Consider the following 26,021-nt stretch of genomic DNA (forward strand, 5'->3'; position numbering starts at 1 on the left):
AAGAAAAATCAACACAGTGGAAATGAAGTACTTGTTCTGTTGTGTGGTCATTCAAGAGAGTATGTAGAAGTAATGTAAATGTGCACCAGCGCTGCTGATAATTTCACGCTCTCATACACTCATTTCAATTTGCTTTAAAAAGTACCATTCCTCCTGGCTAAACATAGTCATCATGAAAAAGTATACTCCCCCCTTTGAGCTAATAACACTTCAGGCCCCAAAACATGAAAGTACAAAAAAACTTCCATATTTTGAGGAACTGGAAACACTTTTTTCTCACAATGTATGTTTCTGAAGTGGGACAAATTACACTGGAATGGTTTTGCTAAGGTATCTCTTTGAGCACCCAGATTTCGTTTTGAGAATGACAAATCATTCCCACACCACATCTCCAAATCCAATCCATCCCCAAAACAAATCAGACATATCCCAAATCCTTCTTTTTTAAAGTAATGGATCCTTGTAAAAGCAGTATATACCTTCACACATTAAAAGATTGTGAGGATTACTGGGACATAAAATGGGTCAGGAATGATACTGATGTTCTGGAATCAGACCTTCTCTAGGAAGCACCACTTAGTCACAGATCATCTTCATTCATCTGCAGCTTAGCAGCCTCTGCTAGGAAAGTGATTTTTCACCAATGAGTTACAGTAGAGCTAAAACTGTAATTACAGTCACTGATGGCTTAAAACACTTTTTTCCCCTCTCTCTTCAAAATTCGCTTAGTTTTTAATTACTTTCATGTTTAATTTGGTCTTCTAAGCTGTGGTTACAGAACTGACCTCCTGAAACAACTATTTCTGCTGAAAGTTACAAGAGTCATAATTCTATGCTCAAACAGACATGTAAATCATTTAAAAGAAAAGACACAAAGCAGCTGATGACCTGGGATACAGCCACCTTTCTCTCCCCTGCAAACGAATCCAAATTTCATCCTACATAAGAAATAAAGGACATAAACTGAATTTTAATCCATTCCTCTCCTTTGCCAGCTGGTCCTTTACCCCTCAACCCTCAAACACAGTACTGGGGCTTTAACTCAACAGATCATACAAACGACTGGTCAGTGGAAGAATAAAGCAAAAAGCAGTGCTATTCAGGTTTGCATCACAGAACTGTGACAGTCTGTGTTCTACACTCTGCCCAAGACTGTGAAGTACAATGCTACAATAAGGATGCCTCCTTGGTGGCACTCAAGTCAATTGGGGTTTTAATTAAAGGGACTGGACTGCATCACATACTCAAGACTAAATTTCAGATGTTCACAATAGGAAAATTATAAATAAGGGTCACAGTACAAAGCACCAAACAACAAGATGTAATTCTCTACCTCTTGATGCTGCAGCATCAGAGTTTCTTGGTTTACAAGTACAAATCAGATCAAAAGAAACCACATATTGATGCTTCTTCCCTTTGGGAACTCAGGAAATTTTAGGTCTAGAGATTCCCATATAATTTCAAAATTTAGGACAGGAGTTCATTATTTTTTTCTTAATGTTCATTAGTAAACACAGGCCAGAAAAAAAAAGGCTACTTAGAAATGCTCAATCAAATTACAGGCAATATAAGGTATTAACAACCATATTCTGACTCACATTTCAAGAATTCTTTGAACTGTTATGAGTTACATGGAAAATTTTGCAGTATCAATGAAAAACAAAACAAAACAAAAACCACTAACAAACTAATATTGGGATGACTTATTACTCACAAACTGTAAATCCTTTCCAGGCCAGAAGCCTCATTCCTCTCTCAGACTTCCCCCCTTTTTTTAATTATAATTAATTAAATTAAAAATTATCTGTCTGGTCCACTTTACACAGAAAGACACTTTAATGAACTACTGTACTGAATCAGAAAAGTTTTTAATATATGTTTGATTTTTTTTAAATCATAAAAAGTAAAGAAGGGCTCGTTATGCCTATTGTGTAAGTCTAAAAGCTGTAAAAGTAATCCAGTCTTACAATCAGTCTTACAATTTTGAGTATGTTCCTGGTAAGAACTTCCAGTATATCTTGAATAATATTTTAACAAGTTGCTTGTGATTGTCTTAGTAAAACATCAATTTTTAAATATTAAAGTATTGAGTAAAATGCTTAATCCCAAACCACTGAATCAACTGCTATCAATAAAACACATGGCTCATTTGACCATTATGACCCAAGTTTCCTAGTCGATTTTTAGATAAAAACAAGCAGATTATTAGCAAAGGTTTATCTCAAATTCCCATATGCACAGCATGCCACATTAAATATATGCAAATCAGCCTCTTTCTCCTCTAGTTTTTTTGAGCTGACAACCCATATGACCTGAAGCCATGGTTAACGATTACAGTTATTTGACTTTCATATTTATAGTCATCAGATATGCATGTTAATTGATTTAAACAGATAGTTTTGTATTCTAATGATCAATAGTAAGTGTACATTTTACCAACCTCTTAAATTATAAGAAAATAAATCCTATACAAGTTTTCACCATCAACCCTTCATTATATTGATTTGCAGTATTTGCTGCAGACATTTCCAAAATATGTTAACCTGGAAGTACTCCAAACTATGGGATCTTTATTTTGGTAGCAAATTTTTATTTTTCAATTAAAGATACTTCTCCACTTCATTTTAAAAAAACCCAAAACAAAACTATCCAATTTAAACACTGCATTATCTATTGATTACAAATTATGAAACAATTAATGAAACAGAAATAATGGACCAGACAAAAAAAAATTGTTATTTCATATTTATATTTTGCTACTTGAAGTAATTTTCTCTTTCTCAAGGAACCTTAGTTGTGCACTTCCTGATTCTAACAAGCTTTATATGACATAGACACGACAGAGTACAACCCTACATTTAAGACTCTTATTTCTCAAGTAACATGTTTACAGTCAAGCATCCTTCTGTTGCCGTCACGAAATTTATTACTGAATTGGTTACTTGTTTTCACATGGCTTTAAAATTACTCCTTGCAATTAAATTTATTTCAGAAGTCCTATTTATTGAAGCATCAAAAACAAAATTACAGATTGCACAAATCTGCATGTGAAGGGCTGACTATTTTGTAAGTTTATACAGTGTGCAATCGTTACCTTACGCAATTAATAGTGGTCATTCTTTAAGGATATTCATATAAAAGAGTGGATATTCCACTCTCAAAAAAAATCAGAACATGTCTTATTCCATAAAATGGTTCTCCCAATTCAGGTCTTAATTGTTGGTGGAATAAAGGATTATGCTCTAATTTTGGTAAAGCAAGAGCTGTCAAATCCCTCTCTCTGTATATTTCATTACCTATACAGGTATTTTCATGTCTGCAAAACACAGAATCTTTATAACTGAATGAGTCTATTTATTTTTTATCCAGGTGAGGATCATACATTCCAAGTTTTGCTACTATTCTCTTTTTGGCTGCCTCCTCCAATTGATTTCAAGTGAAATTTATCGAAGATGAGATTCTGAGAACAAAAACCTGCACAGGGATATCAGAGCACGCATCTCAGATTTGTGACGCTCATTCAAGTTCCTGTGATGTATCATGGACAGAAGAAACTTAAAGCCATGTTACTACAATCATGAATAAGCACCTTAACCTCTGAAAAACTGTTTAATGGTCTTTTCTGATTTTTTAAAAGGTCTTGATTTCAAGCCGAACTTAATGAGAAAAGTACTGGTTATATGACAGGATACCAGTGCTTTCTTAATAGTTATTTCCCTTAAACTAAGGGAAACACAGATGATACAAGTATGTTCTCTCGAATCTTTAACTTACTGAGAAACACCTTCTTGATCTTCAACAGATCTTGAGGTTTGCAGCAAGGGGAAATCCATCCCACCCTTATCACTAACCCAGTTTTAGCACCACAGATGTCAGCACAGAAAGATCCTGGCTCCTTTTGAACAATGAGAGCTGTGATTTAACTACCATGAGGACTGACTAAGGTTACACTTTTGTGACCAAGGTAAATACTAAGATAAATGTAAGGGTCAAATAAAGACCCTAAATGTTTTATGTGAGACTCCAATATAAATGCCCAGAAGAAAAGAGAAGCAAATAAAAGGTAAGACAAATACACTGAGAAAAGTAGCTACGTATAGACTTTATGTGTAAAGATTTAATAAACTTAGAAAAGAGATACAATTCCCTATTTGTAAAAATGCCTTATATCATCCACTTCTCTTTGAACTTGACAGTATTAAAAATTACAGCCCTGTTCAAGACAGCCATGGAGAAGAACAAGTAGAATTTAACAACTACAGAAGTTCAGGCTGACTGAGCCACAGGAGTCCTACTTGGACTCACAAATATAGCACATTCATTTGAGTCAGAATCAGTATCAAGAGTCTCACTAGAGGCTACAACTTAGATTAAGGTAGGAACAAAAAAAAAAAAAAAAGATTAAAAACTGTTTACAACTTGCAATTTTTAAAAAGGATGTTAATTGCTCATCATAAAGATCAGTGATTAGAAGTAGCATGACTAATCATATTCAGTATATTTATTAAAAACCGAGAGGAAACAAAAAGTAGAAATCAACTAGTGACACCTCGGATAACAACTTTCATGTAAAAAATTGCAACTACAGTACATTCCACAGCTAAAGGTTAAATTAAGGCTGTGACTAGAAAGATGACCAATAAAATGCATTTTGGGAAATGATAAAATAGTTTAGTTAGAAAATGTCAAGCTCAAAGACAAACATCATGTGTATATTGATAGCATTCCACCACCCAGACCACTGTGGCCAATTTGGATGACTAAAACTCTTAAAGGGGATCAGGGCAGAAGGAACAGGGAATAAAAGCCATCTCAATAGAAGTGGTTTAGTATCCAAATTTAATTGGATAAACTCAGTCACAGAAATGAAGTTGAGACCAATGAAATTTGGAAAACCAAACACTATGCTGGCCCCACTGCACCGCAGGATTGTCTTTTGCATTCTTTTACATGTAAGGAATAAACATGGAAATGTATAATAAGTTAAATTCAACCAGGTAGGCAAGTTTAACTGTAAGTATCCAGAGGTGATCCAATTTGATTAGAAATCATCAAGGGCTGGACATCACTGATGTCCAGAGCATTGTAACTCCATACCAAAAAAAAAAAAAAAATAATTTTTTTAACTCCTTATATGACCTAAAAAAAAGAAAAAAAAAAAAAAGAGAGAAAAAAAGAAAAAAAGAAAAAAGCATTATCAGTTGGGTCAGTTGCATATGCCTGTATAAACCCCAGCAAAAACAGAAAAATAAAATGCAAAAACAGAGAAAGAAAATGCAAAAGCAGAAAAGAGGGAAGACAAAAGACACATTGCTATTTTAATGATAAAATGTTCTGAGCCCACACGTAGCTCACCTAAATGTGATAAAAAATACATTAATAGAACCTTAAAATTACCAGTTTATGAAACAGAAAACCTTAATACCACCTCCATGATATTTATTTCTCTTTCTACCAACTTCAGTAACATCTGTATGCCCTAAAACTTTCTCCATTTTATAATGTTGACTAAATATCCCTGGACTTACTGGCATGAGTAGAGAAACATCAGTAAAAATTACATTTGCTTATTTGCATAAAACTGACCCACTGCTCTGTTTCTCCCTGTCTACAGCAAAGTGGCACATGGATACCATATAAGCAGCCAAAGACTTATTCTGACACCAAGACTCCTTCTGACCCAGTGTCACTGGGAGTACTACTCCCAGTAGTACTGGCATGCAAATGGATAAAACATGGAAACTTCACTGTTAAAAAATTGTTTTTAAAAACTGCACAGCTTCTCTTAGAACGAGTGAATATTTCACACAGAATCATCAAGTTAGTGAATGCAAACTACAGCAGAAAAATGCCACAAATTTCAAGCCTGTTAGTGGATAGATGAATTTAGGGACGAAGATGTAAGCATCATCAAGGAACAAAATTGCCGGGTTTTATTTTAAACATGCTTAAACTCAATGTTTTAGCTTAAATATTTAAGAATTATTTTAGTCTGTACATTTTACATTTCTTGCCACCTGAAGCTGGTGATCCAAATGTCTAGAACAGCACATTTGGAACGCTGAGTTATATTAACATCATACTAACTATAGCAGTTCAATTTCAACAGATTTCTCTGGGTTTTTGCATATAGCTGAATAAATGACTCTGGAATTAGCTGACTTTTCTTGGAGGCATTATATGAGATTATTTCTTAGTCTCCTCCTCTTTGATTTAGTACACCTCTTAAGATAATTTATTAATGTTTTGGATATCTCATTCATCATCCATTATTACTGGTGTCATAAATTAGAGGAATGGAACAAAGCAATGGACTATACACTTTTTCCATATTCTTCAATAAAATAGCAAACCCTCTGCAAAAGAAGTTGGTTTATCCACTAGAGTGATACTGGGAGCACTTTTTAAACTCAAATTCAGAAACATTGTATTTAGAACATATATCATTAGTGAGGTAAATAGAAGGGCTTCACCTTTAAATACAAAAGGATAGGAAAACATCCTGTCTGCAAAGACAAAAGTACATGCTATCTTCTGTAAATTACTCAGATGAACTGGAAGACTGATTAATACCAGTGTTGTATGAAAAAAAATGGATTGTTAAAAATGCTGTAATTTTTTCCAGCATACTGTAGCATAGTAAAAGGAGAGGAAAGATTCAAATAACAAACTTAATGGCAGGTAAAATATTATTTCTCAGAAGACAAGTTACCTCAACTGGTAGTAAATAGGAAAAATTAAGTCCCTTGCCATATTTTTTTTATTTAAGAAAAACTAAACACAAGGTATATCAGAAAATACAACTGTGAAGATTTAAAATAACTTCAAAATAATGATCATTAATGGGAATCCAATTGGTAATAAGTTACGTAAGAATATACTCTCCTATGAAGTACCAGAAGGAAGGCAGGATTAGTATTAATATTACTAGGAGAACATTGACTACTGACTTCATAAGATCATTGTGTCTGCATTAGGTTACATCTTTTAAGTATGGGTATAAAAAAATTCACTTTTTCTTATTTTAGGAAAGAGTCAGTTGATATATTTTACACATACTCACTGTTTACATTCCTTTAACTAAAAGTAAATCTCTCATGAAGCTAATACTTTACATAACTGTACTGCAATCACCTCTTTTCTCATTGCTACATTAAGAAGTTTGAGTCAAATTTAGTAACACATGAACGGAATTAGATAAAAAGGAATTTAAGTTTTGAACCTGGTCACACATGACCCATGGGAATGCCTTAGCAACTGAGGTAATTAACAAAAAAAAAAAAAAAGTGTTGGAAATGGCACCATCATTCCATTCTGCAGGAGTTTTGCTGACTTAGTGTTTCTTTTGGCTTCTTGGTCTTTTTGTTCACTGAATGGAAAACCTAGGTCTGCGTGGAATTGTTCATGGAGCCTCAAATTAGGGAACATGCACTGCTGATTTACCTAAGACCAACTCCAACATAGTAATCTTAGGATGCATGGAAGAAGGTTTATCTTTTCCTCATCCTAAAAAGATTAATGTACCCCAGTGAAAGGTATCCAGAATAACCCAATCTTCATTATTTTCTATGTAAACAAGTAGGAAACCTGCTCTCTGTTTTGAATATATAATTTCACTTCTTTAAGACATATTTCAACATTAATTAATGAATGTGTGGAAGTACTAAAAAATTACAGAAATAGTGCTTTAGTGGGGAATTTGGAATAGAAGAGAAATGTTTCCTCAAATAATTATGCCAACATAACTTTCCTTTACCTTTTTTTATCCAATTATCATAATTTTCAGGCCTGCTGAAAATGTCATCAATGAACAATAAACTGCATGGTAAATAGACACTAATCACTGAGAAGTAAATGAAGATAACATTTTTTTGGTTAGAACACAGAAAAAAAAAAATCAATGGAATACTGAATTCAGTAATACATTTTTTAAAACTTATTTTTATTAAAGGTTCTGCAGGACACAATGTTTTGTCTTTTTAACATCAGAGATCCAGAAGGCTTCAAGTGCTCATATACCTGTTAGATAGGATTAGTACCTGTAGATACTGATTCTTACAGTGTTTTTAAGGGGCACCACTGTTATGTTCTCTAATCACTGACACTACATGTAATTTATACCTTTGCTTCTCAGCAACATCCTATTCTCTAAAACCCTGCTGAGTACCTATTCTCAGATATGTAATTTTAAGCCTGATGTATCAGAACATTCATTCGTGTGGCTGATTGGAACCATACACAGACCTTCAACCACATATCACATCTATCACACAGGCCAAGCAGGACATCTGAAATCCAGCGACTCCAAAGTAGTGGTTGAATGCAGGAGGAATGAGGATACGGTATTCTAAGGCAAGCACACAGGTAGCAGTGGAGGGCAGGAGCTGACAGCATCAGGACCAAAGATAAACCACTGCATATGAGGCAGCGATACTCATTTCCCTGACACAGTTATTACCACTAATAAAGAAGTTTACTACAGCTACATGATTTAACAACTTTTAAACCAATACTGCTAAACTAAAAATCCACTAGAAACATACTACAAATTGTCTGAAAGAAACAGGGCTTGTTTATTCCTCATTACAGTGTCAGTAAGTCAAAAAGTTGATCTTAAACAACAAAAGCCTGACAGAAGAAAATGCAGCCAGCTCTGTCAGACTCCTGGAAAAGAAACTCCAGCCTGAAATGATTGTGTTGATCCTTTAACTGAAACTGTAAAACAAGTCAGTTTCTTCAAAGCCAAACATAACACCTCAGCCAACATTAAGGAATCCTTTCTTTTTTCCACCACAGTAAATTTTTTGATGTCATAAGTGCTAGGATACTTTAATCACACTAAAAATGTGTTAGCAAGGAAAATGCACAAGACCCAGGCCCATAAACAACTACAGGACTGGTTTTTCTGACTAACCTTATTTTTCCTGATGTCACTTAAATTCCAGTACCAATTCCAACTTCTTATTAATAGGTATTTTAAGGTTTTCAAGTAGCTTTTAACAATTTTTTTTTAAACTGAACAATTGTTCAGATTTCTTAACTGACTAAACTCCAAAGTATCTGTATTTTATTGGTCTCTTGTAAATTGGATTGGTATCCACAAGATTGCAAGACAGGTCAGAATTTTAAATTTAAAGACTAACATCTGTAAGATACATTATTTCATGTTCTTAGTTCAAATAAAGGTAACTAAAAAGTCTTCTGGTAACTGAAAGTCTTCAGAAGTTACTCTCTGTTATCCTTCCTGAACTCCTGTTTCTCAGCATCACCTCTACTGTCCTACGTAATTCTGTCCACTCCTAATTCTAATTAAAAAAAAGCTTACATGCAGTAAATCTCTTTCACTACATCTTCCAGTGTAATTTTACAGAGTATTTGTAAGATTTCTGGTGATACTCATTAAAAATCAGATTCCTCAATGTTTACTTTTTAATATCTCATGTGAAATAAAATCTTAACTCATATGCTAATATAAGTAAACTAATATTAGCATAGTGCAGGTGGCATTACCACTACCACAAACAACAGATAGTCAATAGTTTAATTTAACTCATGGGTGCACATCCTCTTCTTCCAACCTCTCCCTTCCAGTGACCTTATCTTGATTAAAACTATACAGGTAAGTTCAGGTTTGTTTAGCTGCAGGTCACTGAAGTAAACAGTGTAGTCACTTGGGACTTGAAAGCACAGAGCACTTTTTTTCTTCCTGGAACAAATCTTAAGGATCCAACTTCAACATTTGACTTCATGAACTAAGTGCTTACTCAGCAGGCATCCAGAAAGTAATGAATTACTTCATTTATCTATACAAGCACTTTATTATCAATTTTTCACAAGAATCCATAATTATAAGAAGTGTATTGCTTGACATGCAGCAAAACCAAATGGGCAACCAGCAGATATTTCCTCTGACCCCTGACTGATCAACTAATTTCTGTAACAGAGAGAAATGCCTTCAGAACAGCAAAGACAACAGAAATCCTCTCAAATGCTAAAAAAAGTCAAAGAACATATGCTGTGAGGAAATGAACTAGGTTTAAAAAATAAACTGCATTGAAGTAATTCTCAAGACTACTGTTAAAACTGTTTTCAGTAATACACAGCATCAGACAATACTTCACAGTGAAATCCCATGCTTGCCAGAACATGTCACAGACAATCTACATACCCAGAGTGCTTACCATTACCAATATCCATTTCATTTTAACCTTAAATTTACATACATAAATAAATAAAAAAAAATATATATATAGCTTAACTAATGAAATCGGCTAAAGCCCAAAATCTAAATATGAAGCAAGGTCAATTATAAACAGTGGGAATAATGCCTATGTAAGTTTTATGCTCTGTACTTTCCAATTGTCTGTACTTTTACTAATGCAAAATACATGTATCCTTAAGAAAACCTATCCTCAAGTTCTTTAACATTGTTTATTATGAGGGATTGCTTTCAGAATTAAAAGCGAGATGCTTTATGAATATGAATTTCACATAATCTTAAATGTAAAAACGAATCTGCTGAATTTCTACCTTCCAGTCATATGACAAGATAATTAAGATCACATCATTCAAGGATTACCAAGATAACTGTGTGTTTAATTATCAGTGTGTCACCATTCAAAGCCCTAGTTACTCATTCACTCTCCTTTATCCCACATGCTGGACGAGAGATTCCGCAAATAAGAACTCTCAACTCACCAACAGTATACCTGATGAAGTGAGGCATCCAGAGAACTAAAACTAAAATACAGAGTTCAGAGTTCTTTATAAATGAGAGTCTAATTTATTTTTACTTCTGCATATTTTAAACCTTTGCTGTTCTCTCTCAGTTTAAGAATGAACCATTTCACTCTGCTGTAATACAGAACATTGCCATAACATTGTCTTTCTTTGCAAATTAGTCACTCAGGGTGGGAACACCTAACAAGACAACTCTGCTATAAATGGTTCACCAGTAAAACTCTAGGAAAACTGTAATGGACTAAGAAAGTACCAACAGTGGGAGAACAAGTGATAATCCATAACAGAACAGTTTTTCTTGGCTTTTTTCCCCATGTATGCACATTCTAATGTTGTTCTAGGAACTGCAGCTGCTTTCTGGCCAGACTGTTCCTGGTGCCTTATTAGGATCAAGAGTCATTGAAAGCAAAGAGATAATTTGACTATAATACCATGCATATATATAAACTTAATGTTTTCAATTCTTAAATGCTTATATATACACAAACACACACTGCACCTTTTATTTACACTGATTACTTAAAATTGGTGCAAGATGAACCTCTCTTAGGGCACGGCGCTCTGAGGTCCAAACAGGTGTTCCAGCAGAAGTTCACAAATGGTGCTCTGAGTCTATTGCCCTCAGGACTGGTTAGCCTGGCTCAGTGCTACTGCTCTGGACTCGACTGACCTCTCTGCTGGCTTGCTCAGGAATGAGCTGAGCCTGTGGCTTCAAGCCTCACCTTTTATTGGCCCCCTAATCCTACTCATGCGCAGTGGGGGCCCACCCTAATCAGGCACAGGTGGGCTTAACACAAGCTCATGCCCACTACCTGGTAATTAGTGGCACCTGGTTGCCTCATTTCACTACAGAAAGTATCTCAGTATCTACTACGGTTTCATGAAAGAGAGGTAAATTAAAAACCAGCAACAATGAAAAACCAAACCAAAACTAAACTCATTATTTCTTTTTCAATTCATTAGAGAATTAACATAACAGGTACTTGAAAATTAATTTCATGAACTTTCACATCTAAGGAAGACTGGCTGATGTAAGCATAGCCACCAAGATACACCACAACAGAATGGCCAAAGACATAACACTACATTCAAGCATTTCAGTTAATGAATTAGACCAGTTCCTCGTAGTCTGTAATATGTTATCAATTGGCCTTATACAAGCCTTACAGAACGTTAAAAAGTGTGTTGCTTTGACATATAAAGAAAAAGCAAAGCGAACACAGAATTAATCTTTGAGCAGAACAACATCAGTAGAACATCAGCAGAACATCCACCCAAAAGAAATGAAGGTGATTGTTCTACACTGCATCGACTTCCACCACACCCAGTCAAAACAGACTAGGTCTATATTCAGATGTAGCCATTCACATCCAGCACAGTGTTAGTCTTTTTATTTTTTTTTTGGTGAAAGGCATTTCCTTTTACATACCCTACAAAATGTCACTTGGTGGAGTTGACAATGTATGCAAGAGGGGACATACAGCTGCCAGCTGCCCCCCACCATTTTAACCATTTCATCAAATTAAAGTTTCATTAGGCAGAGGCAAACAAAACAACAGCTTTAATCTCACCTCACCTCTGCCATTTCCTCTAGAGCTACAGCAGATAGATCTCTGCCATTTCATCAAGGTGCAGCTGGGTTTCTAACAAAGAACAAGTATTCAACTATAATTCAACTATTCAACTATAACATATCAACGATGATGGACTTGTAAGATCTTTTCTAGTAGAGGGGTGATAAAAGATTCTCCTCAAGAGATCAAGTAGGCTGAGGATACAGGGAGTCAGGGTTTTTTGTTTGTTTTTTTTCTTTCATCGTACCATAAATAAGGTAACCAGTCCTTCATGAACTTATTTACGCCCATGGATTCAGGAATTCCCAGCAAGGTCTGAGGCAGTCAGATCATCCATGACGAATTGTCATAGATGACAGAACTTACAGCAGAGCATTGAACTTAAAGCTCCGGCTCTAAGGAATTCTAAGAAGGCTGGACAGAAAGCTAGAACTCTGAGAGGAAGGTATCAAAGCAAATGTCTGGGTGGAAGAGAGAGTCTCTCCCTCTGTTTTACACCTGTGGAGGATGACAGGTATCAGTTAATTTTTTTTTTTTCATTTGTTTAGATGTACACATGATTAGAAAGCTTGCTTTCGAATTTAATTTTCATTGCTTTCAATTTCATTTCACTGTCTGTCATCTTTCACCTGTGTCTTCAAGACAATTTGCGATAACGGTGGCACAGATTCTGAGAGGAACTGACAGGAAACATAACTTCAGAGTCAGAAAAGGCAAGTGTCAAATGGAAGTAAAAATACTTGAAATGCATCTGAAAGTTGCAGGGGAGAGGTTGGTGTATCAGAAGGGACTACATGAAAAGCCACAGTATCCACCAGATACTATAAACAGACATTGCAATGAATGATGCTAAACCCATTATTAGCTGCCACAACAGAATTCTGGAACTGACACTTGTTTCAGTTCCTTCAAAACTAAGCAAAATGAACGAGAATACAATTGGCATGGCCACAGCGTTTCACCAAGCAAAATTCTAGCTGTAGACAGGAATCAGTCTCAAGTGAAATGGCAGTTAATTCATTGTTGTCAGTTTAGGATACTTTTCCATGACAAAATCATTGCAAACTGTTAACTCAAGACTTTGAAGGATAAATTTTCTCACGCTGAAAAAATGAAACTGCTACCCAACCTTCACTTATGCTGAAGTTGACTAATAATTTTACAGGTTGTCTGGTCAGAGTGAGTAAGAGCATTAGCTGAAATAAAATACTAGCAATCTACAGACTCGATGGCAACTTCTGTCTCTGTTTTTTTTTTAGGGTCTAAAGCATAGTTGGTATACCAAGCACATCAGAAAGACTGTCAGCTTAATTTAATGTACCTCTAACAGGTTTCTTTCTTTCTAAAGCAAGTAAATATTTGAGAAAAATCTTTGAGAAAAACCTTTGAGCTGGAAGAGACATTCAAGATCTTCGAGTCAAACTGTTAGCCTAACTCTACTAAGTCCTTAACTAAATCATAACCCAAGTACTTTGTCTATATGTGACACTTAAATACAGCCAGGGATAGTGACTTCACCACTGCCCTGTGCACCCCTTTCTGTGAATAAATTCTTCCTAACATCCAATCTAAACCTCCCCTGGCACAACCTGAAGCCAATACCTTATCTTATCACTTGAAACATCATTGAAGAGACTGATCCCCACCCCTTTAACACCTCCTTTAAGGGAGTTGTAGAGAGTGATAAGGTCTCCCCTCTGCCTCCTTTTCTCTAGGTTAAACTAGCCCAGCTCCTTCAGCCAAATAAATCCTTGACCACTTTTTCCTCTCTCTGTATCAAGAACATTTTTGTCATAATTTTTAACACTACAGGTGAACAATGAGAAGGTGATCATCAGCTCCTCTTTATCTCCCAATATATTCAGATCTCACCTGAAATTTTATTGGTGGTGATTTTAATACTGTACATATAAGAGTCAACCTGTCTATACAGCTGAAATTCTTTTTCTTTACTTTTCCATGTAATCCAACTCACATCCTAATCAATCCATGGACTGCACAACTCCTAAAATGCTCATCTCACTGGTTACCAAAGTCCTCAATAACTGTAAAGACAATCACCTTTAACAATCAGGTCTCTTGTCAGCAATTTTATACTATTCTGTTTGTTTGCACCTTTACCATTGCATTAACACTTTACATTACTCAAAGACAACCTTAATAAAAATGCTTGTAAAATTTGTGTCTTCCATTTCTCCCACAAACACAGCCAATACAATCTGCTTCAATATCTGAAACTGAATCTTTATTGATAGCTTATTCTTCCTTGCCCATATTTTTCTAATGAACAGTTACGTGGTACTTAGCTGCCTACTGTGGCTAAACCACAATACTACCTCACAATTATTTCTGTTGCAGCTGGACCTACTTACAGCTTGAAAAGACAGACACAGAGGAGCTTGGCATGAACAAAAATCAGGGAAACAAAAGACTGAGACATACACTGTAATAAACAAACCAAAAAAGAATAGTGGCCAGCAAGGGTTCAAGACACACAATCAGTTTTGCTGGGTTTGGTTTTATTCTATTTTTCTGGAATTTAGGATCTTAGAAGTATGCCAGGTTCTTTCATACTCAGGAAAGTTCAGGGCTACAAGAGTTAGGATAAAGTGAGGCTGCAGAGAAACAGATAAGAGGGATCTAAAAGAAAAGTTCAGTGTTTAAAAAATATAAGGAAAAAAAAGACAATTAAAAAAAATGGCTGCTCAATCCCTCTTAAGGATTATTTTGAAGATTTTTCTCTTAAACCCACTGGCTTAAGCCCTGGTTGCCCACTTCCTATTATGCCATTCTTCCTTCTCAAGCTCGTATGGTTTGAGCTGGATTGATTAATTACTTCTAGAAGGGGATGGTGTGAGTCTCAAGCTCCCGAGCATAACAGAAGGTGAAAGATTACCCTAAGCCTTACTGGAAGCTATCTTCAGACACTGGCAAAAGATTGACTGTCTGTATTAGAAGGTGTTTAACATGCTTGTGGACTAAATGATAAATAATGGAAGCTCTAGAAAATTAAGCACTCCAGTCAACCTACAAAAATTATAGCATGAGTCTATCAACATACTAATATCCCAATCTGGGTAAGCTGTTACAAGGAATAAAATGATGCTCACTCAGCCCATATTTGCCCTCTTCTCAGATAAAATTATTCACAGTGGAAATTATAACCATGAGTGATCATACACTATTACTGTAAATTAATGTAAAAATCTAGTCTCACCCAACAGCTATGAAACAGCAACAGCATCCCTTAATTCCCAGCATATGTCAGTTCTGAACACTGACTTATAGGTGAAGCTACATATTTTTCTTCTAATATACAAGAACTTCGCCAGTATATCTTAAACCCCCAAAGACTGGGGAAAAAAAAATTAAAACATACTAAAACCAAGTTAGGACTTTTTCCAATCACTGAGGCTGCAGAGTGCACAGAAGTGCTATTAAAGCAACACAGCATCTCAGTGGGATTTGCAAGAGCTGACAGTGCCACTTGTTCATTATCAATGTGAACCACAATCCATACCAGTCATGCCAAATGTCAAAGAGAAGCTATGTTCACTTACAGCAGCTGCTACTGTCCTTTGCTCCTCCTCACTCATAGGGAGACTCATAAGGACTGAAGTTTGGGATAAATGGATTCTGGGTTTGTGGGCAAAGGCAGCATGATGTCACCAGGTATATGTTTGACACCATCATTGGGTATGAAAAATCAGTATTATCTTGTATCTGTCCGATACATGTTTATATTTCTCAGGTACAGAATCCCTCTCACTTCACCCTAGGAACATACTTCAGTGATGAAAGGTGGGAAAGGGAAGCAACCAACAAACTGCTTGGGTCCATTACCAGTTCTGAAACATTTGTAGTATGAAAGGAGCCATAAATAGTTGGTAATTAGCTAGAAAGGGGGAAGTACATCCTGCTCTATACTTATTTCATTCTATCCCTTGAACCTCTTTCCAATTCCTTGACTTGCAGTCAAGCCTCAACTATAATCCTGCACCCAAATCAAGCAATCTTCCACTCTAGACATCCGGACAGTATAGTTAATAAAAGTCAGGATGATGCACATACACTGCACAAATCCAAAAAACAAAGTGGTCCCCTACTAGGTAAAATCCACCCTGACTAGAGAAGAACTAGAGAAGAAAAAGTGACCAAGTGTAAACTATTTATACTGTCTTAGACACAGCCAGAGTGGGGAAAAAGGCTGCATTTTTTAGAAATGTTACATGGGAGCAAATATTCAATTTCAATGTTGAATTGCCCCAAATGAACCTATTTAAAGTAATAAATGAAGTACCAACATAAAATTTCAAAGGGCATTTTATGCTGACATACCTCCTTCCCCAGAAAACCAAGAAGTAAATTCTCAAAGAAAGCACTGAAGTTTTCCTTCATTCATAATACTTTCTCAATTCTTCTAACTTGCTGTCTTCCTGGAAAAGCACATTTGACAAAATATACTCCAGAAGTCCTAATTCTAACACACTCTTTCAATCTAGAAAAACTAGTTGTTTTTTGTTGGTGGTAGTTTTGGCGCCTTTGTTTTGGTTTGTTTTCAAGGTACTGATACGGAAAACAAAAATGTATCACTGCTGAATTCAGAAGAAACCTTTTTACTGACAGGGACAAAAGTTTCCTCTGATTACAGGAAGTCAGAAACTTCCTGCTTGTTGCACTTTCCTCTGCTTGTGCTCACCCACTGCTCTCTCATCCAACCATGAAAATTAACTTTACAATTGTGTATTTCTGCTTACTTCAAAAGAAAATAATATTTTCATTTTTTACAGAAACATTATGGGGTATAACAAACTTTAAATGGTGTCATCACTAGGAGGTTTAGTTACCAGTCTACAAAAAACCACACACACATGCATATAAAAAATTGACCTGTTAGATATTTGAAGTTATAAACTTTCCCCAAACTGTGTCTGTTAATTAGCATTAGGCATATGTGTAAATGAGGTACATTAAAATGAGTCAGGCCTAACAGAGGAAACACAACGCTCCTGGGTCATGAATAACTGAAAGACAAGCAAAGCTCTCACATATTTAAGTGTGTGGTTCTAATAGAAATAAAAAACTGTACACACTGCAGGTGTTCAAGCCACAGTTCTGAAAGTACGGATAAGTTCTACAGGAAGCAGGACATGCAAAACAAGCATGACTATCAGCAGAGAATCACTCTTTCCACTAAAAAAAAAAAAAAATTAAAAAAATAAATAACCCCATTATGCTTCCCAGCACAATTATCAAATAACCTAGCAGATTTACTTTAAAATAGTATACAAAATGCTTACTTGTATTTGTTCTATAAGTGTTACTATTATTTTCCTTACAACTCTTTCACTCCTCAAAGTTCTTTCACATATTCTATTTAACACATTTCATTTTTCCCACTTAACAACCTCATTTAATTGTGTGATTTATCAAATATTTTACAGTGTGGTCCTGTATTAGCTGTGATGGGATATTAAAAAATCTAACCGAAGCTTCCCCTTTGTGCTGTTGTTTGTCCTTGAGTAACTCACTTCTCTCTCACAGAAAATGATTAATCCCATTTAGACTTATAGCTAAAAGGCTCTGGGAAACTACTAAGTTTTAAATCATGAATACTTCAGATAAAGTTTAGTCAAGAAGATGCAAGAAATCAAAGTACCACCTTGACACTGGATCCTCTTACTCTGCTTTACAGTGCAGCAAGCATTATAAGAATGATTAAGAAATAAACGTGAAACGCACCATTACAGGTTTAAAAGCCTCTACCTTTAAAAACCAGTCAAACTCCCATCTGAAAGGCCAATAAGAACACTGACAAAGCCTTCAAAAGCAGAGATGACAAAAAAAAATATCATGATTTAAGAAAATCTTAATTTTGAAAAATGAATCTTTTGGGGAAGATCAGCAAATACATCAGCAGTTTTGAACTCTCCAACACATCAAGTTTCAAACAGTAAAATTGAGGCAAATCTTCATAGAGATATAGGTGTTGCCCCACTGAGAGCCTTGACAGGAGGAAAAAAAAAAGGAGGAAAGAGAATGAACACCATACAGGATGCAGGAGCCACTGCTCACATGCATCAGTGTTAATGGAAAATTTCAGGATCCAGAATACAAACACATTCATCAACACCATATGAGATTAATGGTGTTAAAAACATAAGTAAATGGGCAGAATGCTGACAAATCAAATTTGTTATTGACACATCTTAAGCACAGAAGATAAGAAATAAACATCAGTTCTGCTCCAGTAACTACTGAGCTTTAAACTACTCTAAACAATTTAGTAAAAGAGTGTTGAGCATGGCAGTGGGAAGGTAGATTATAAATACAACACTGTAAAATTTGTATAAAGATTACTTATTTCCATGGATAATGAAAATGTCCACCTGTATAAAATTAGGTACCAACAGGAAAAATACTAGGGGGAGAACACTCAGGATCAAAGAGTAAACCCTTACAAACTTACAAACCCTTACAATTCTTATGCTAACATCAGAGTGAAGACTAAATGCCAAAAATGTACTTCTACAGTTATAGAAAGATTCTTTAGAACCTCCAACAAATTGCATAGCTTCTTGAAATTCAAGTTTATTCTCTATACACAACTCAGTACACAAGTATGACACATCTATACTACTTCCCAACATGCCCTGATTCCATTTGTGTAAAAAATAGAGATTACACTAAACTACCACTTATTAACAAGAAGGCACAACCCAGGTTTCAAGAAACGTCATTCAGACATTCACTGCCTGATAGTTCAGAACCAAAGGTTACTACACGTAAGTGTAATGCTTATATACAGCTCACTCAGGAGGTGATGCCAGTAGAGGTGTGTTACAGATCATCACCCAAACTAGAGAGCAGGAGGGGTTCTTTTGTAAGCCCAAGTTGCAATGTGCTGAAAGAAAACTGTCAAACTTAAGTCTCCAGTAATGAAATCTAGTATCCCAAGATAAACAGCCAACAGTAAAAACACATTTAACAAATCATTAGCTATAGTTTTCTAACTGCACTCACCACAGCCAACACAGAGAAATCATCATATATCCCATTACAATGGCTAAAATGAGTAAATCACTGGACCAGAGACTGGGACTAGTCCAAGAGTTACAGATCATGACCAGATCATACAGACAGAGATTACATCTATGTAAACACAGAGATACATCTATGTAAAATATGATATACATTCACACTTTTATTCCCAAGGTTTCAAAATTTCTCAAAATGAAAAGAGCTGAGAACAAAACTGATTGGGATGAAAAACCGAAGACAGAAAAACATGAAAACAGAATCTTCCCTAAGAGGGCTTTTATCTATGGTCAAGCAAATCTACAGCTAAGAATTCTGGCTACAGCTCATCCTAGTGGTTCAAAACCTGGAATGGTTTTGAAAAAAGAAGCAAGTGCACGGAAACAAAGAAACAAAAAACCAAAACAAAAAAACCCAGGAGCAACAATGTAGAAAAGGAGAGGCTAGATCACCATTTATATAGAGTTATGGAATGTAGAAACTGAGAAACATAAATCATTCATGTATGACACAGCCAGGAGAGCTGGTAACAAACACCACCTCAACAACAGCAGAGGCTCATGATAAGACAGAGGTGGCACCAATGTTAAAAATCATAAAGATCAAAAAAAGTCAATAAATACTTCATTCTATAGTTGGAAAGATCAAAATGGCATAACTGTATCCCGTTATATCAATTTTCTAACCAACGCATTTGTTAAAAAGATGTTTCATATCAGATGTTGAAGAACTTTGAGACAAACATTTAAAATCAGTATTCTTGTTACACTTATCCAAGAGTCCTAGAATAGTCAGCCCAGCAAATGTGTGATCTGCTGGTGGTCTTTTAAAACTGTGTATTTTAAAATCTGTATCTGTCTTTAAAGGTTATGGCGTGCTACCATGCAAAGGAGTGAAAACAGTGTCACAGGGACAAATCAAGTTTCAAGGCAGTCTGATACCATACAGAATTCAGACAATATAACAAGAACCAGTGAAAGACAGATGCATTCAAATGTATTCAAACAATAATTGCATGCCTTATTTTTAAATAGTGGAAAAGATGAATCACTGAAACAAGTCATCCAGAGAAGTAAATGGTAAGATTCTCAGTGTCTTGTTACACTTTAAAAAAAAAAGAAAAAAAAAAAAAAAAGCTTAGCCAAGTAGAAGTTCAGAAAAAAAACCAACATTGAAACAGAAACTGAAGCAGTTTCAGATTTAAGGTGAAATGTTCAGTTATTTAGACAGACTTGATACCCACCCTAATGCACCAGAACATGATGCAGCACTAAATGCAAGTTAAGCAAGCACATGAACTTTTCACATACGCACAACTAGATTAATTAGTAGTGTGGTAATGATGTTCTTTAATAAACTTAAAATAATGATTTGCCAGCCCATTAAGAGAACAGGAAGCCCTTTAACTGAAATAGTACAGAAGGAAAACATTGGGGTATACTAGAATACAGGTACCATGATACCATCTCACCTCTGCTAGAATCTGTTCAACATTGTAACACATGATTCTTATTATTTTTAACTTATTTCCAAGCAGACTTCAGGTCATGTTATGACTCAGTGCTTTTGGGAGATCTACACCTAACCATCAACAGAGACAAAATACCTATTTCTTGTTTATTTATCAACCTTTTCTCAAAATAGGCTAATGAACACTAAATGTTAATTTCTAAGGTCTGGATGCAGTTTACTAATTGCTCCACCTTGACTCTTGCTCCTTATCCCATCTCAGTTTGGATATGGTCAACCTTTTCTTCTCAAAGACTTACACGTAGATTCCCAACAGATTCAGAGTATTCATATTTTTTTTCTATTCAACATCAATAAAAAGAACATGAATTTTCATGTTCATTAACCTTCTTAAAAGCTGTGAATGCTAACATCTACACCCCTTGCTTTGGACATCAATTATGGAGAATTTAAGCCTCACTAATGTAACAAGGATACACAAGCAAGCAACTCCTTCTATCCCACCTAACAGCCCTCTTCCTCCGAGAGCACAACTCAGACAAAGATCTGGGCTTTTATAAGCTACTGACAGAACTGCAGAATTGCTCTGGGCATGTTACTGGGCTAGAAGAGAAAACCACACAAAACCTATAGCTTATTTACTACAGAGTTGTGTAGAGTTTAAGTGAAACAGTTCAGGTAACACACCACGCTCGCACTCTGCAGACATCACTGGCTCCTGATCCAAAATGCTTTTACACGTGCTAATCAACAAAGCCTCAAATGGACCAGCAACTGATTACTTCAGAAACTATCCATCCTCCACTATTCTCAGCAACAGCTGCTGCCAATTACAGCAGCATACCTAACTATTTAAGATAAAGCTCCTAAGGATGGAGAACAAAGTAAACTTTTTAAGACTTTGTCAACAGAATTCCTTCAGGTCAAAGTGTAAAACAGGTTTTTGCAGAGTCCCTCCCCAGTGAAAAAGGAAGTTATTATAATGGCAACAATAACCTGGAGACAGCAAAGGTATCTCTACATTACTGTAAATCATAGACTGGCAGAGCACGTATAACATTTTCACCAAATCAAGTTTTTCTTCCACATTAATACTAAGTATCAAAGTCCAAAAGATACAAGTGCTATTCAAATACAAACAAAAGAGAGAAGAACAACGTTTGAATAAAGGCAACGTTGTAACACAAAGAAAGAAAAACGTGAGAGGAATGTTTTCACTTAGACTTCGCAAAAGTAAGTGCCACTTGTGCAGGTGGCACAGTATTTTAAGAAAAGCTCCAAATTATTTCTGTGTGACATGCGAGCTTTGGTAACATCACAGAAGAAACTGAAAAACTACTTGTTAAAAAAATCAAGTTTGTGCCTTTCCTCAGATTTCTGAGAAGGTGAAATGAAATGAAACATACAAGACTCTCATAAATTTAATTAAATGGTAAACAAAGCTAACAGTACAAGCCTTATTTAGTCTCTTTCCCATCCACAAGACTGGAGAACAGTCTCTTGCCTTCATCTATTAACAGGATACCATTATAATCTCTGGAAACCCTCAGTTTTCATAGGAAATTACCATACCTCAGGATCTATATTTTGAAGCCACCATAAAATCGAGAAGGAAAAAAACCTGCACCATCTTCTCCTTAAACACTTACACATAAAAATACTAATTGTTCTTGCTTTGTTATGAACTGAAGTTCATTATGTAGGTTCACAATTCACACCACAGTCAGCTCCTGCTGCTGGCTCAACAGCAGTTACCAATTTCAAGTAAGAAACCATACAAAGTTTAAAAACTCAACAACTTCTTTCAAGTAGGCTGTGTCTAATTCTGTTTACCTGGTAGTCTGAATGTATTACAACACAACTTTAATTGTAACAACTCCAGTCATCACTACTATTATACATATTCATATGACTTACAGAATAATACCATTTAGGCTGTACATGGGCTACGTGTGTCAGTAAAAAAGAAGTTTGACAAATGATAATTCATGATTGTCTTAACTCGGACAATTATAACATTTACAAAAGAAAGGATTGGTTTCAAAACCAGGAATCACTATCATCCAATAACAGTGTATTTTTCTTATTGCACACTTTTAGATCTTACGGCATTTCAGCCCAGAAGCTGCAAATGTAACAGTAAAACATGAACCAGAGGTAGGATCTAGGTTTTATTTAACCTAATGTTTCATGACCCTCAAATTCTTAAAAACATTTTCAATAGCAACAGTTGGTCCATATTTATTTGGAGTATATTTTGAAAGCTTTAGCTTTCACAGAGGAGTATTATCAGTAAATAGCTGACTTGGTGCGTGGCAAGTAACAGAACGGGCAAATAACTTCAATGAAGTTAAACTGAAGTTAAATAATTAAGTTATTGGTCTGGAAATAAGTATTTCCCTTATGTGGTGTTTGTTAACCAAGTTTCAGAGTACTTTGAAAAGGGAAGGTAAGCAGAACTACTGAGAGTAAAGCAGTGCATGGATTCTGTAGAGCTGAGTGGCAGAAGAATATTCTTGTCTCCTGAGTCCCATCTCAGCACACTTTGGATATTGACTGTTTCATGTCTACATCACTTTCACGTGTATATACCAGCAAAGCACTGTTATACCAAGCTGATGGCTTTTTTTCTTAAAAGCAGACCAGTATACGTAATACCATGGGATAAGTAGCTAAACTAAATTACTGATGGGTATGGTACGGAGGATAAAACTCTCAAATAGCTGAAATGTGCTAACGGCAGCGCCTGCACTGAAACACAGACTTGTGCAGCACCTGAACTACTGCATTCCAGAGAAAAACAGGTCTGACAGTTAAACATCTACCACTGATGGCAATAAACTGGACAGCCAGCACAGACTGAGCCAGACAGGGGAGAGCTGGGAGAAAGAGAGGCTCTGGGGCAGGAAAGTGGAGGGAAACCAAACTGCTTCTAAACACTCTTCTTCAAGGCCTGTTTAAAAAAAAAATTAAAAAATAAAAAAACACGAAGACCTTAACTTCCCTCTTCAGCCACCAGAATCAACAATTGAAAAAAAAAAATTCAGAGAGGGGAACCTTGTGACAAATCTGCCTCCTCCTTCTCCTCCCTCCTTGCTTTCATCTCCCATCTCCCAGACTCTGGCTCCAGAGAACCCTCCTGGGGAGCACCTGCCCTCAGCACACGGCGGGCCGAGCACCGGGCCGACACCCGGTCCGGCGGGCAGCCCCGCGGGAAGGAGTGTCAGGAGGGAGGCCGAGGAGCGGCGGCGGCGGCCCGGTGCGCGCAGGCCTCACCGCCCCTACCGGCCCCGCTGCTGCCTGCCGGGGCGGCGCGACCAGGCACCACCGCCGCCACCACTGTCGCCGGGGAAAGGCCTCGGTAGGGGCCGGCGCACTTTGACTGCAGGGCGGCCGGCGGGGATGGGGGGCAAGCGGGTTAAGGGGAGTATATGCTCTGGGGCTGGTTTTACCTGCTGCTGCTGCTGCCTGCAGTGGCATGAAGATCTGGCTCAGCCTCTGCCTCTCTCTCTCTTTCTCCCTCCCCGCCTCCCGCTTCCCTCCCTCCCTTCCTTCTTCCCTCCCTGCGCGGCACACAGACCCCCGCGCCGGCCCGGCGCCCAGCGAGGGACGCGGGGCAGGGGGAGGCAATGGGGGAGGCCCAGGGAAGGGAAGGGGAAGGGCTCCCTCTCCCCACGAGGGGAAGCGCGATGGCACCGCCCCTCACCGCCACCAACACCACCTCCCCACCCCCTACTCCTTCCGCGCAAGCGCCGGTGCTGCCGTGGGGCCGCGGCCGCCTGCGCATCCAGCAGCGCCGCAGCTATCTCTGATCGGAGGTGCGGGGTTGGCGGTACCCGGGGAGCTGCGGAGTCACGGCCCGCGGATGGGAGAAGGCGAAGATGGGGGCTTCCCCCGTCTGGGGCTGTTGCGCAGCTCGGCTGCCGCCTGCTCCTCGGGAGCTGCGGCGGGCAGCAGCGAAAGGGCTCTGGGATTTTTAGAAATCACTTTTTCCTTTTGTTCTTGGGCCTAAATTTTTACTCTCTGAGGAAGTCCGGGGCGCTGTGTTTTCATAAAGCCTACGCGAAGAGTAGTTAGGAGGGTATTCAGCGGTCACGGGAGGCGGGGGTGAACGGGGAAGCAGCCTAAAATGAGGAAATTTAATGTGAATCCACTACTTTGTTCCCTGAAAGCGACTGGCCCGGTTCAGGCTGGTTGGGAAACTTCTTGATGAAAGGAGAAAAAAAGTGATGGTGTGAAAATAAACTGGGCTGGGCTGTGTTTGCTGAGCCCAGGCTGGAGCCCTGGGAGAGCCAGGGGTGTGTTGTCCAAACTGTTGAGGAAGAACCAGCCATTTTAGCAGGTTTTTTTTACAAGCAGAAGTTCACCCAAGACAACACGCAAATTTTCAAGGCAGATTTCAATCATTGGAGATCAGCTTATTCAAAAAGATAGGCTGTGTTCACGTTTTTAGGAAATCTGGTAAATCTTCCCCTCCCTTGGGATTGACTTTTTCTTCATTAAAATTCCTGACAAAACATGAACTCTTGTAGAGGAATACCTGATGTCAGAGAGTTCCTTTTACTTGCATGGGAAACATCATTGCATGTATTTTTACAACCATTTGAACACAAAGCTATGTGTGTCCTAGGTTGTTCTATGTGACAAATGTATAATTTATAATGATGCCTGGTAATGCACTGAGTATCTGAACTTTTCTTTGGGGCCTGAAGTACAAGACAAAAAGGACAAATGAGAAATAGTCCATCATCCATACTGGCTGAAGCAGAATTATTATTTGAACCCAAGTATTGGGAAAATGAGCCTAAAACTGGCACTGTTTGACTATTAGATCATGCTTCAGGGCAACATAGGAAGAAAGATCATCAATCAGAAATATACCTAGAAATGTGAAACAGGAAGTAATTTTAGTAATAATTACATGATGAATGTATTGTATCTAAACTCTGAAGATATTTTTTATAATTCCCCTGATTCCCAGAAGGGAACTTTTATTGCTTTCAGGGCAGGATAATCAGCCCATCTACGTGGTTTTGCCAAAGACAGTAAATTTTAACTCCATGCCAGTCTACAGATGTTTTTGATTCCCAGATGTTTGATTAGGAAAAGAGAGACCAATGTAGGTTCCAGCCTGCTGATGATAGTGTTTTAAAGCAATGCATTTGAATTTCTTGCCACAACAGACTGTTTAAAGGAGAA

The 26,021-nt window shown here is 37.1% G+C and overlaps 1 protein-coding gene across 4 annotated transcripts in view; it reads right to left on the reverse strand.

The window, feature by feature from the left end:
* TBC1D5 (TBC1 domain family member 5) overlaps window positions 1-24,477 on the reverse strand; it is a 308,217-nt gene extending 283,740 nt beyond the window's left edge. For 3 of the 4 annotated variants that reach the window (XM_030445410.1, XM_030445409.1, XM_030445408.1), the window contains exon 1: window positions 24,275-24,316. The gene's annotated coding sequence lies outside the window, so the exon portion shown is untranslated. Of the gene's footprint in view, window positions 1-24,274 lie in introns of all 4 variants that reach the window. The other variant, XM_030445412.1, reaches the window with a different exon arrangement.
* Window positions 24,478-26,021: the final 1,544 nt, after the last annotated feature.

The sequence above is a fragment of the Calypte anna genome, chromosome 2, assembly GCF_003957555.1.
Source record: "Calypte anna isolate BGI_N300 chromosome 2, bCalAnn1_v1.p, whole genome shotgun sequence".
NCBI lineage: Eukaryota > Metazoa > Chordata > Aves > Apodiformes > Trochilidae > Calypte > Calypte anna.